The 11,325-nt window shown below is 37.7% G+C and overlaps 1 long non-coding RNA gene and 1 other non-coding gene across 2 annotated transcripts; one reads left to right on the top strand and one right to left on the bottom strand.

The window, feature by feature from the left end:
• Nucleotides 1–5,579: 5,579 nt before the first annotated feature.
• On the bottom strand, nucleotides 5,580–5,653 carry TRNAI-AAU (transfer RNA isoleucine (anticodon AAU)). Its single transcript has one exon. It is a non-coding gene; the product is annotated as a tRNA-Ile (tRNA).
• A 4,045-nt stretch (nucleotides 5,654–9,698) lies between these two features.
• LOC131604779 (uncharacterized) lies at nucleotides 9,699–10,966 on the top strand. The gene is made up of 2 exons (XR_009284646.1): nucleotides 9,699–9,971; nucleotides 10,134–10,966. It is a non-coding gene; the product is annotated as an uncharacterized LOC131604779 (long non-coding RNA).
• Nucleotides 10,967–11,325: the final 359 nt, after the last annotated feature.

Genomic DNA, 11,325 nt, shown 5'->3' with positions numbered 1-11,325 from the left:
CGGCGAGGCGTAGCCCTGCGAGCAGTGCTTCGTATTCTGCTTGGTTGTTGGAGGTTGGAAAGGAGAGCGATAGCGATACTTCTATTAGCGTTCCCTCTTCGTTTTCTAAAATGATGCCTGCTCCTCTTCTAGACGGGCTGGAGGCTCTGTCCACGTACAGGGTCCATTTCCGAGTGTTGCACGTCGTCGTGTCCGGGAAGGCCATCTCAGCTACAAAGTCTGCCAGGACTTGTGTTTTTAGCGCCTTCCTCCCCTCGTACTTTATGTCAAATTCCGAGCGTTCCAGGGACCAGCGGAGCATTCTTCCGGCCATGTCGGGGCGACCTAAGAGCTGTTTTATAGGTTGTTCGGTGCGCACGACCACGGTGTGTGCTAAGAAGTAGTGCCTTAGTCTCCTGGCCGCTGTGATTAGTGCAAGGGCGACTTTCTCGATCTGCTGGTACCTGATTTCTGGGCCTTGGAGTGCTTTGCTCGTAAAATAAATGGGTCTTTGGCCTTCTGGTGTTTCTCTGATGAGAGCGGTGCTGACTGCCTCGGTGGAAACGGTCAGATAGAGATAGAGGATTTCTCCGGATTCGGGCCTCGAGAGTACGGGCGGGCGAAAGAGAGCTTGTTTGAGGTGAGTCAGAGCGTGTTCGCATTCGTCCGTCCATTCGAAAGTTGTCTCTTTTCGGAGGAGTTTGAAGAGTGGGAGGGCATGCTGGGCTGACTTGGCTACGAATCGGGATAGTGATGTGAGCATGCCGTTTAGGGATTGGATGGATTTTTTGGAGTTCGGTGTTGGGAACTCTGAAAAGGCCCGACACTTGTCCGGCAGCCCGACATTTGTCCGGATTCGCCTCGATTCCTCGCTCTGTAAGATAAAAACCCAGGAATTTTCTGGCTCGGACTCCGAAGGTGCATTTTTCGGGGTTGAACCTCATTTTGGTGTCTTTGCATCCGCTTTTCTTTTAGATTCTTTGTGGAAGCGGCTGTCCAGGTCGATGGTGTCGATGCGGGGCATAGGTTTACCAGGCTCGGGGCCCGGGTTGCCTGCTATTTTGTCTTGGGCGGCAGCTTTTATGGAGCTAAGTCCTTTGGCGGAGGCTTCAAAACACCTTCTGGCCGCTTCGATGTTGCCATTGAGCGTCGTAACTTGCCCTTTGGCCGTGTAGTACTTGAGCTTGAGATGTACGGTCGAGGGGACTACGATTAGTTCGGCCAGCGTCGGGCGCCCTAAGATGCACTGGTAGATTGAGGGGCAATCAATGACCAGGAACTGGACTTTGATGGCCCTTGCGGTTTCTGCCGACCCGATTGAAACGATGAGCTCAACGAATCCTCATGGTTTAGTCACGGTGCCGTTGAAACCTTGTAGGTCGGACCCTACGTAGGGGGTGAGGTGGCTGTCGTTCAGTTGCAATGTCTTGAATAACTGGGAGTACATGATGTCCACTGAACTTCCTTGATCGACTAAAATGCGGCGAACGTCAAAGTTGGCCATCTGGGCTCGGATAAGGAGGGGGATGGTCGCATTGGGCGCTCCGCCGGGCAGTTCATCCTTGTAGAAAGATATGGAGGATGAGCCGCCTTTGGCCAGGTCGAGGGTAGCGGCTTTGCTCGAACTTGCTGAGATTAGTTCGTCGAATTTTCGTTTCACGGATCCGACAGTGAGTTTGCTGAATCCTCCCCCAGAGATGACCATGGCAGAAGGGGGAATTCCCATGGGCTGTAAGGAGAAAGGGCGGAAGACGCCCCGGCCTAGTCGGGGAGGTAAAAGTCTTCCGGTCCGGTGATACTCATGGCCACCTGCATAGCGGGCGTATCTTCCGCTGGTTTTTCTTTGGTGACTGGCTTGGCTTCTTTTGCAGCTTTTTATTTCTTCGCGTACTGTTTCAAATATCCTTCTCGGATTAGTATCTCTATCGCGTCTTTTAGGTGGATGCAGTCTTCCGTGTTGTGCCCGTGGCCTTTATGGAACCGGCAGAACTTTGATTTGTCCACGTTCGGCCGAGCGGGCAAGGACTTTGAGAAGCGGACTTTGCCCGTTTGGAATTCTGCGTTTGCGCATTCGTTTAAGATGCATTCCTGGGATGCGTTTAGCGGGGTGTACTCCCAAAACTTCCCTGCTGGCGCTTTGTAGTCCTTCGGGTCCCGACCTTTGTCTTCTTTTTTCTTGTCAGTTCCCCGGTGAGAGTCGTCTTGACGAGCACCTTTGGTGTTCTCCTATTGTCTGGAGTTGCGGGCTGCGTGAGCTGCCTCGTTCTCTTCGTACTGTATGTACGCTTGAGCCTTGAGAAAGAACTCGTCCAAGGTGGCGGGCGTTTTGATCCTGACGGCCTTGGCAAAGTCTGAGCGTGGCCGGAGACCCCGCTCGAGCAGAAACATTTTCATGTGGGCTGTCGTGGATACCTGCACGGCCTCTTTGTTAAACCTTTCTATGTAGGCCCGAAGGGATTCGTCTTTTCCTTGGATGATGGCCTCTAACGATGCTTCCGATTTTGGATGTCTTCGGGAGGCCGTGAAGTGTTTGGAGAAAAGTTTTCCGAGCACTTTCCATGAAGTAATGGATTCATTGGGCAAACTTTTGTATCACGTCATGGCTCCTTTGCGCAGGGTGGTCGGGAATAAGCGGCACTTGATTGCACCTGGCACCCCTCTATAGTCTAGGAGGGCGTCGATATTTTCTATGTGCTCGTCTGGGTCGGTGGTCCCGTCGTATGTGCCCAGCAGCGGGGGTTTTTCAAGACCGGCCGGTAGGGGTGCTTTCAAGATTGTGTGGGACAGAGGGCCCCGACGCTCCTCTTCTTCGTCGCTGGCGGAAGGAGTGGAGGATCGGCTGCGACTCCGCCTGTGTCGCCTACGGTTATCGTCGTGCTTCGCAGAAGGTGACCGGGATTTTCTTTTTGGTCGAGGGGAATGTGATTGGTATCGGGAGCGGTGGTCGCTCGACCCTTTCTTGGAAGCAGGGCCCGCGTTTTCCCTAGGGGAGGGTGAACGAGGGCGTTTCTTGGGAACCACTTCGCGCTGAGAGCGAGGTTTGTGGCCGGGAGGAGTCTTCGAACGGCGTTTCCGCTCGAGTGTCCCGATCCTGTCGTTCTGCTGCTGAATAAGTGCGTTTGTCTGCGCAAGGGCGGCCAGAACGGCTATCATGGTCTGGTTCTGGGGAGCTTGGCCCTTGGAAGAGAAAGGGTTTTCCAAAGCTTCTTCGCGGTTGTCTCTGCCACTGGTGTCCCCGAGATGATGGAGAGCATCTTCTTGGAAATATTTCGGGGAAGGAGATGCTGTGACACCGTCCCGAGGGACGGTGTTTCTGGGAGGAGGTATGACGACAGAGATGTCGTTCTTGTTGAGTATCGTAGCGTCTAATGAAGAGGAGTCTTCGTTATTGCCAGCCATAAATGATAGTTGGTTAGAGCTTTGGTTCCCGGTTGCAGGGTGCAAGAACGGATCAAGAAAGTGCAAGAAGAGGAACGGGGAATCTGAAATTTCCCACAGACGGCGCCACTGATCTTACCGAGCAGATCAGGTGGCCGGCAACAAAGAAGGCTTGATATCCGGAACGGTTGAGAGGGGAAAAATGGTTGTACTTGCAAGGCACTCCGATGCCAAAGTAAGTATATGATCAACAAGGTACAACAAAGTGAGAGAATTTTGGGGTAAGAAAAAATTACCTTGCCCTCTGAGATTAGAGGACTATTTATAGGGTATCCCCTAAGCGAAATCGGCTCCTCTTTCTAAGGCGTAGATTTTGGCAACGCATGAGCTGGCCGCTTACCGGGCACGAGGCTCTCTCGTGGTCGGTTGTCTTTAGTGTTTGCCCAGAACGGGCCGGGGGGGCTGTCACGTGCGTGTCCAGGGTGCCTTGGGCCGAAGGCAGGATTAGCCCAATAAGGGTGATTGAATTTGATTGAAGAGTCCAAGCCCATACTGCAAGAGTCTATAAATAAGGACTTGCTAAACCTAAAATAGCAAGAATTCAGAAAAAAGAACCCGTGGATGCAAAAATAAGGTTTTAGGGTTTTAAGAATACTTTAAGTTTTTTGTTTTTATGTATGTCACTCATGTATCTTTTGATACATTGATGTAGACAAATTGTTCTCACTCATGAGCTTTTAAGCAAAGAGTTGAGTATTGTTCTTAGTTAAAAGCTTTTAATCAAAACTAAGTATTGTTTATTGGAAGTGTAATCTCCTGTTTTAGTTTTGGTTTTATCACTGAGGTGATTGTGGTAAGTGATAGGGGATCTCATATCTAGAGGGTTCTAGGTAGAAGTTGCACAAGGTAGTGATTAGGAGATAAGTTGTTACTTGAAATTGTTTAGGCTTTGAACTGATACTATCATAGTGAATTTCCTTCCGGGCTTCATAAATAAATGATTCATTCTCAGTCTATATTTATGTTAGAGTATAGAAACAATTCACTCACAAATGGAGGCTCGAGAAAATAACACGCATCATAAATAAATGATCCATTCTTAGTCTATATTTATCATATGCTCCACATCCAAAAGAAACCAGACACGTTGGGTTCTTAATTTTAGTCCACCGTTAATAAGGCATCCTCAAGTTCAGTAAAATCACATAACAAGTTAAGCAAGAACAATAACGATTCTTTAATGGATTCGACTTGAAATTCACAAAAGCACAATTTCATGTAATGAAAACTATCAAATATTGTGCATGTCAAACATTACTTTTGTTTTAATTAAAATGAAGATGTTGGCTTAAAAAGTGTGATAAAAAATTTTAAAAATATTTTATATCCCCTCAATCAAATTAATGAATGTAATTAAATAAATTCTGTTCAAAAGAATAATTATTGTTTTCTAAATATCAAAAGTATTATTAAAGATATGTTTGATAATAATTCAATTAAAAAAGCCTAATAAAAAATAATATCCATTTATAAATTTTTAAAAAATAAAAATAACATAATATATTGTCTTAATTGAATACACATATGACTTTTTGAATTTTATAATAATCTTAATTAAGTACCACAAAAAAAGTTGAATTTTATAATAATCTTAATTAAGTGCCACAAAAAAATTCGAATTTTATAATAATCTTAATTAAATGCCACAAAAATAAAAGTTTATCATAAAAATAAAAAAAATAAATTAAAATCCTATAAATTTCTAATTCAATAGTAGTTTTGAAAAATATCTCATTTATTTTACAACGTCAAGAAAATTTAATGAGAGTAAGGAAATTATTCTATAGTCTTTAAACATTTTTGTAATCAGCTAAATTGGTATTCTATTCTTAAAGATCCAATTTTTCATCCGTAAAAAAAAAAATCGAGCTTTTCAAAAGTTCCCAAATCTAAATAATGAGAACTTTTCAGTATGTATATAGTTTCATTTTGAAATACTATTGGTGTTCAATCCTCCAGCCACAATTGAAAATATTAGAAACTCTTAATTTGACAAAATAAAATAATGCAACACGCCACGTTGAAGTACCAGCATTTGAAAACTTTTTAAGTCGGTTAGGACGTCGTTTTTAAATCGGTTTTGAAACCGACTTAAAAAGATAGGACGTCGTTTTTAAATCGGTTCGAAACCGACTTAAAAAGGTTAAAAATAAAAATAAAGTTGGCCCATGCAGGTCTCGAACCTGCGACCTTCGCGTTATTAGCACGACGCTCTAACCAACTGAGCTAATGGGCCAGTTGTTAGAGCTTTAAAATATAAATTATTTAAACTTTAATACACCTGATACAATTCATTTGGCTTTAAAAATGAAAAACTACCGTCAATGCACATATTATTAGTCGCATTTGTACCTCCGTTACAACCAGTTAAAACAAGTTTTTATTATTTATTTTGCAAGTGTGTCGCACCAATAATTAATTATATAGTAATACATAATTTTTAATATTAAATTAAGATCATGTAAAAGTTATGGAATATGTTTGGTGTAGGGGTGATCAAAACGAAACCAACCCAATAGAAAACCGCAAACCAAACCAAACCAAACCGAAACCGCAAAAAACCGCATTTGGTTCGGATTAGTTTGGGTCATCTTTTAACAAAACCGCATGGTTCGGTTTGGTTTGCGGTTTGTATTTTATAAACCGAACCAAACCGAATCAAACCGCATTATGTTACAACCTAACTTTTACTTAACTCACATCCAACCCAAACTTAAATCTATAATACCTTAATCTTATGATTACAAACAATTTTTTCATCCTTACACATGATTTTAGTCCCGATCTTCTCAAATGTCTAATAACATTATCGCGTCTGCTTTGCCACATACATCTTCCCTCTTTTTCTATAATCTCTACTTTCTTATATTATTTCTTTTTCACCTTCTCATTTTTAGGCAAATGTTCCCTATTATCTTCTATTTTTTTTTCATTCTAATAATTTTTATGTTGTTTTATACTATTATTTTATGTTTATTATTTCACTTTTGTCTAATTTAATTTTTACATATTAAATAGAAAGTTATTGTCAAAATATGACTGGTTTTGTTGTTATTTAATAGTGTATGAATGTCTAAATACAAAGTTATGTTATCATCTATATGTATATGAATGGTTCAATAAAATATTTCTAAAAAACCGAACCAACCGCACCGAACCAAACCGCATTAGGTTGGTTTGGTTTGGTTCGGATTTTTTTAAAAAGCCAACCGAACCAAACCAAACCGCACGATTTTTTCTCTTGCGGTTCGGATGATTTTTTTGTCAAAACCGCCCAAACCGCACCGCGATCCCCCCTAGTTTGGTGTCTTTGAGGCATAAAAAACATCATGCATTTGTGTCTCTCTCTCTCTTACAAAATATTTTTACTCACCTTTTTCTATATATCTTTTAAATTATTTTTTCTCTTAACAAAATATGATTTAATTACTAAAATATTGAAAACTATGTATATATTAAAATATTAAAAACTAATTTAATTATTAAAAATAATTTTAGTAATTTAAATTATTTTTTCTCCTATCCATTCTTTACAAAATCATTCCTAATGTCAATAGAGATTGAATCTTCTTTCAAGAGTTTGAGTTGACCAAATCAAAAAAACATTTAAAACAAATACATTAGATTTCTACAACAAAGTCTCAAAAGCATATATCTATAGTGAATTAGAGAGCTTGTAACTCTTAACACAATTTGTATTTCTATTTTTTTCTTTTATTCATTTTGCTATTCGCTTTTTCTTGAAAACTATTTATTTTATTCTATACGTATAACTTTAAATATATTTTTCTCTTATACAAAGAAAAAATATTTTTTATTTGTGTATATAGTGATATAAATAAATTTAACTAATTTTATAATAACTAACTATATTCTTTAAATATATTTATGGGGTCCAAATACTATGTAAATGATTAGAATGTAATAAGGCAGCTAGTTGGAGCCGCTTATTTTTACTCTTTTGTTACACCATTTTATTAATAAGATGAAGAACAATTACAAGTTTTTTCTCTATACTTTGTATCTTGATGATGGGATATTTTTTGGGGATTTAAAGGAGGCGGTGAGATATGTGATATGGACTTTGATTTTGATAGAACTTAGAATGGTTTTAGTCATATGATTCTTACTTTTGACGTTAATCGTTTTACTAGCAATGCCACAGTCTCCTAAAACTCAATACTTTTTAACGCGTTACATCATTCATTCTTGAGGGTTTCCATAACATTTTTAGGCCCACTTTTGGATATAAGACACATATTGGCTATTAATTTTCTATAATTGATAGACTCTTTTAACCTGGTTGTAACTCCATCATTCAGACCCCCATTATGTTTTTAGTGAGATGATTCTTCTGCACCCTTGTGGATTGTCCTCTATTCTTTGGAGCACTACCTTCATCAATTTATGTGTCATCGTCTACAGATGGCATAATGATGTTTGTATTCTTGTCTGGAACATTATGTAAGACATGTTTCTCTATAATAACATAATCATCCCCTTCCTCCACTGCACCCAATTCCTTTGCGTGTACCTCCCTAACTTAAGTGTTAATTTCCCGATCCCTCAAGTTAAGTACACCGTTAAACCAGACAACACATCGCGTTAATCCCTAAGTCAAAGTTCCTAATCATACTATCCCTAGTCAATTAGCGATTTCAACAATTAAAGTATGTTAGATAAATAGCCCTAGGGTGTAACACCCCGTTTCATGATTAGATGTTTTATTCTAATTTAATTTTTGAATATTGCATATATATTATGTGATTTATTCAGAAAATATTTGGCTAAAAAAACAATTCATGGGTAATTTTAATGAATTAATTGATCAAGTCTTCGTCTTTGGGAGATGGTAAAACAAAAGAGATCATTAACATTTTTGAAGTGGTTAAACTCCCCTTACAGGTAAAAATAGTATACCCAACAAAAAAGGAGATATTAACGTTTTAACGAAAGAAGATTATTTTCTCCCCAACAGTGTAGAAAAAATCAATATCTCCGACCTCTTTGGGCACTACGATGGGGCAACCATTGTTTCTTTGTTTCTTGGGAACACAAAAGACAAAAAGAAAGCACCACTATCATCACAATTGCTACTGAAACTACTAGAGCTCTCGATCTCACAAAACTAAAAGCTCTACGCCATCCTATGGCTTTATGAAGTTGCCTTTTCTTTCTCTAAATCCATAACCATTCTTATTATGAAAAGGAAATAGAGAAGGAATCAAAACTTGAAAGGGGCTTGAATAGAAGGAAGCTGGAAGGAGCTTGGAGAGAGTTGAACAAACAAAATAAGTAGAGAAAATGAAAAAGGGGCCAAAGAAGTCCTTTTATAGGAGAGCTAGATCTACACTAAAAAGTCTTTTAGCCCCCATTTGAAAAGCTCAGAACAACCCTAACATGTGCAAGGACCATGCCTATTTAACATTTCAAGGGTAAACCATCATTGCTTGCATTAAATGTAATCGAGCACTTTCATCACTTGACTAATATTTGATATCCTTTAACTGATACACAAGCTACACATAAGATACTTGACAGGGACTTGGTGACTAGAGATGGCAAGCAGACCCAAATCCGCGGGGCTCACCCGTACCCAAACCGGAGTCAACGAGTGAAAACCTGAATTGACTGGGTTTGGGTTCGGGTGCCACCCGATATTTCGGGTGCGGGTTTGGGTAGTGTGAAACCCGCACCTGAAACTCGAAATCACACCCGCTTATATATATATATATATATTGTGGAAAGTTGTAGGAAAATCGTAGGGAAAATGTATTTTATGTATTTTGCTGCGGATTCGAGTTTGGGTGAAAAAACTGAATCCAACGGGTGTGGCCGTGTGTGTTATTTTGCCACCCGAACAACATTTAGAATTGAATTCGAGTGCAGGTTTAGGTAGTGTGAAACCCGCACCCGACCCGTTGCCATCCCTAGTGGTGACTCACCTCTAATTAAGGGACTCACCTCTATTATGACATATTTTAATTCCTATAAATTTTTATGCATGCAGTTTTTGTCCCTGCTATTTTTTAAAATTTTGAAAACTCTTTAATCTATCATATAAAAAAATTAATAGTTCTGGAAATTTCCAAAATGTCCTGCTGTCTCACCAAAGCTCCACGTGGGTATCTTCTTAATCCACCATTCCATTTGCTTCTATGCTATTACTCCCTTCTTTTTCCAATTTATGTTATTTTTATTTTATAAAATAAAATATATGTATAACTTCTATGAGAAGTTTGGTTCATTATCCTCTCTTATTCTCTCTCCTAAATTTATGACTTTTATTTTCCTCTTTTTTTCTCACGTCCTCTCTTTCTCTCTCTCTTCCTTCACTTTTCTCCCCAAATTTTTAATTCTCAAATCTGTCTTATTCAACCCTAATTCAAACCATATCTCTTCAATTCATAGACTAATGAATCTCCGTATCTTTTCAACCATAATCCATATCTCTTTTTAACATATTTTTCCCATTTGTTTTTGTAGGTTGAAGAGATCCGAATGTTTTAGGTGTGGATTTATATTCTTGAAGTTCAGTATTTCTTCAACATAAGGTATGATTTAAGTGTTCCAACTTTATTTTCTTTGGTGTTTGTTAAACTTTATGAGTATAGGGTTTCTAATTTTTATATCTTTTCTTTTCAAAAAATTTATTTGGTTTGATATTTCATAGATTGAAGCTCATATCTTTGTTTTTCTTCTGCTTTCTTCTCCAGATCTAGAAAATATACAAAATATAGTGGATGAAATTTTGGATGTGAAAGGCAAAAACAGATCTAAAGTATATCATTAAGCTCAAGTGATTTTATACTTGTATGCGTGAATGATTATCTTAAGATCTTGAGAATGTTTATATTTTTTGATTAAATATCCTCTTTGATTTTATTTTTCGGTGTGTTTGGTTTGATTTTCTTTTTACTATTTTCATGTTTGCTATGAATTCTTTCTTATTTATTTGCCTTTTTTGCTTAATAATTATTTTTACTTTGATTTCATACGATTTATCAAATAAATCTTTGATTTTATGATGAAAATAAACTTCATAAAATATATTCTAAATATTTTCATTGTATTTTCTCCAAAAGGTCTATTAAATTAAATGTCTTTGTCTTTTAGTATTGTTGTTTTGTTTATGAGCAACTACCCTTACAGCTAAAAATATTGAAATATTTTGCTGATATCCATGAATGCTATTTTATCAAGGACTTGAAAAAAGAAACCAAATTCGAAAGTTGGCAAAATCAATTTTTAATTTATTAAGTTTGATTATGTTTTGATTATAGGAGAATTAATCGGTAAAATTTTGAAATTATTTTATTATTTTCTTTTTCTTTTGCATTGGTTTTTATTACATTATTTCTTATGGAAGATGCTTGTTTAGTGTTTGTGTTTTTGTTGGAAGGGAGAAAAAGAAGATTTTTGTTGGAAGGAACAAAACCTTGGAAGCTGAAATTGATTTTCAAAATCATTGAAAATTTTGATTTGTATTTAATTTAAATGATGTAAATTTGATATGCATTTAAGGAGAATATTATTATGGTTTGACACATGATTATTGTTTTACCAAAGATTTAATAATTATATTAATCAATAATAATTATTTATTATTAATATTGATATATATATATATATATATATATATATATAATATTTGGATTTATGGGAATGCATAGTGTTTTGGTGTTGAGGTCTGTATTAAAATATTTCTATGATGTGTATCGTATTCTCTTTGTGGGGTGCATAGTTATGTATAAAAATGTGGGGGTGCATAGTTATTTTTTAAAGCATCAATATTTATATAAATGTTATATTTGTGAAAACAGTTCTTCTCATTTGTGTTTACTTTGAATTTTTTCTATTATTTTACTTAAAGGAATGTCACTTCGAAAATTTTGATAAATAATTTCA

Source organism: Vicia villosa, linkage group LG1 (genome assembly GCF_029867415.1).
Source record: "Vicia villosa cultivar HV-30 ecotype Madison, WI linkage group LG1, Vvil1.0, whole genome shotgun sequence".
In the NCBI taxonomy this organism is placed as follows: domain Eukaryota; kingdom Viridiplantae; phylum Streptophyta; class Magnoliopsida; order Fabales; family Fabaceae; genus Vicia; species Vicia villosa.
The sequence above is the reverse complement of the archived record's forward strand: the minus strand, read 5'-3'. Positions and strand labels throughout refer to the sequence as shown.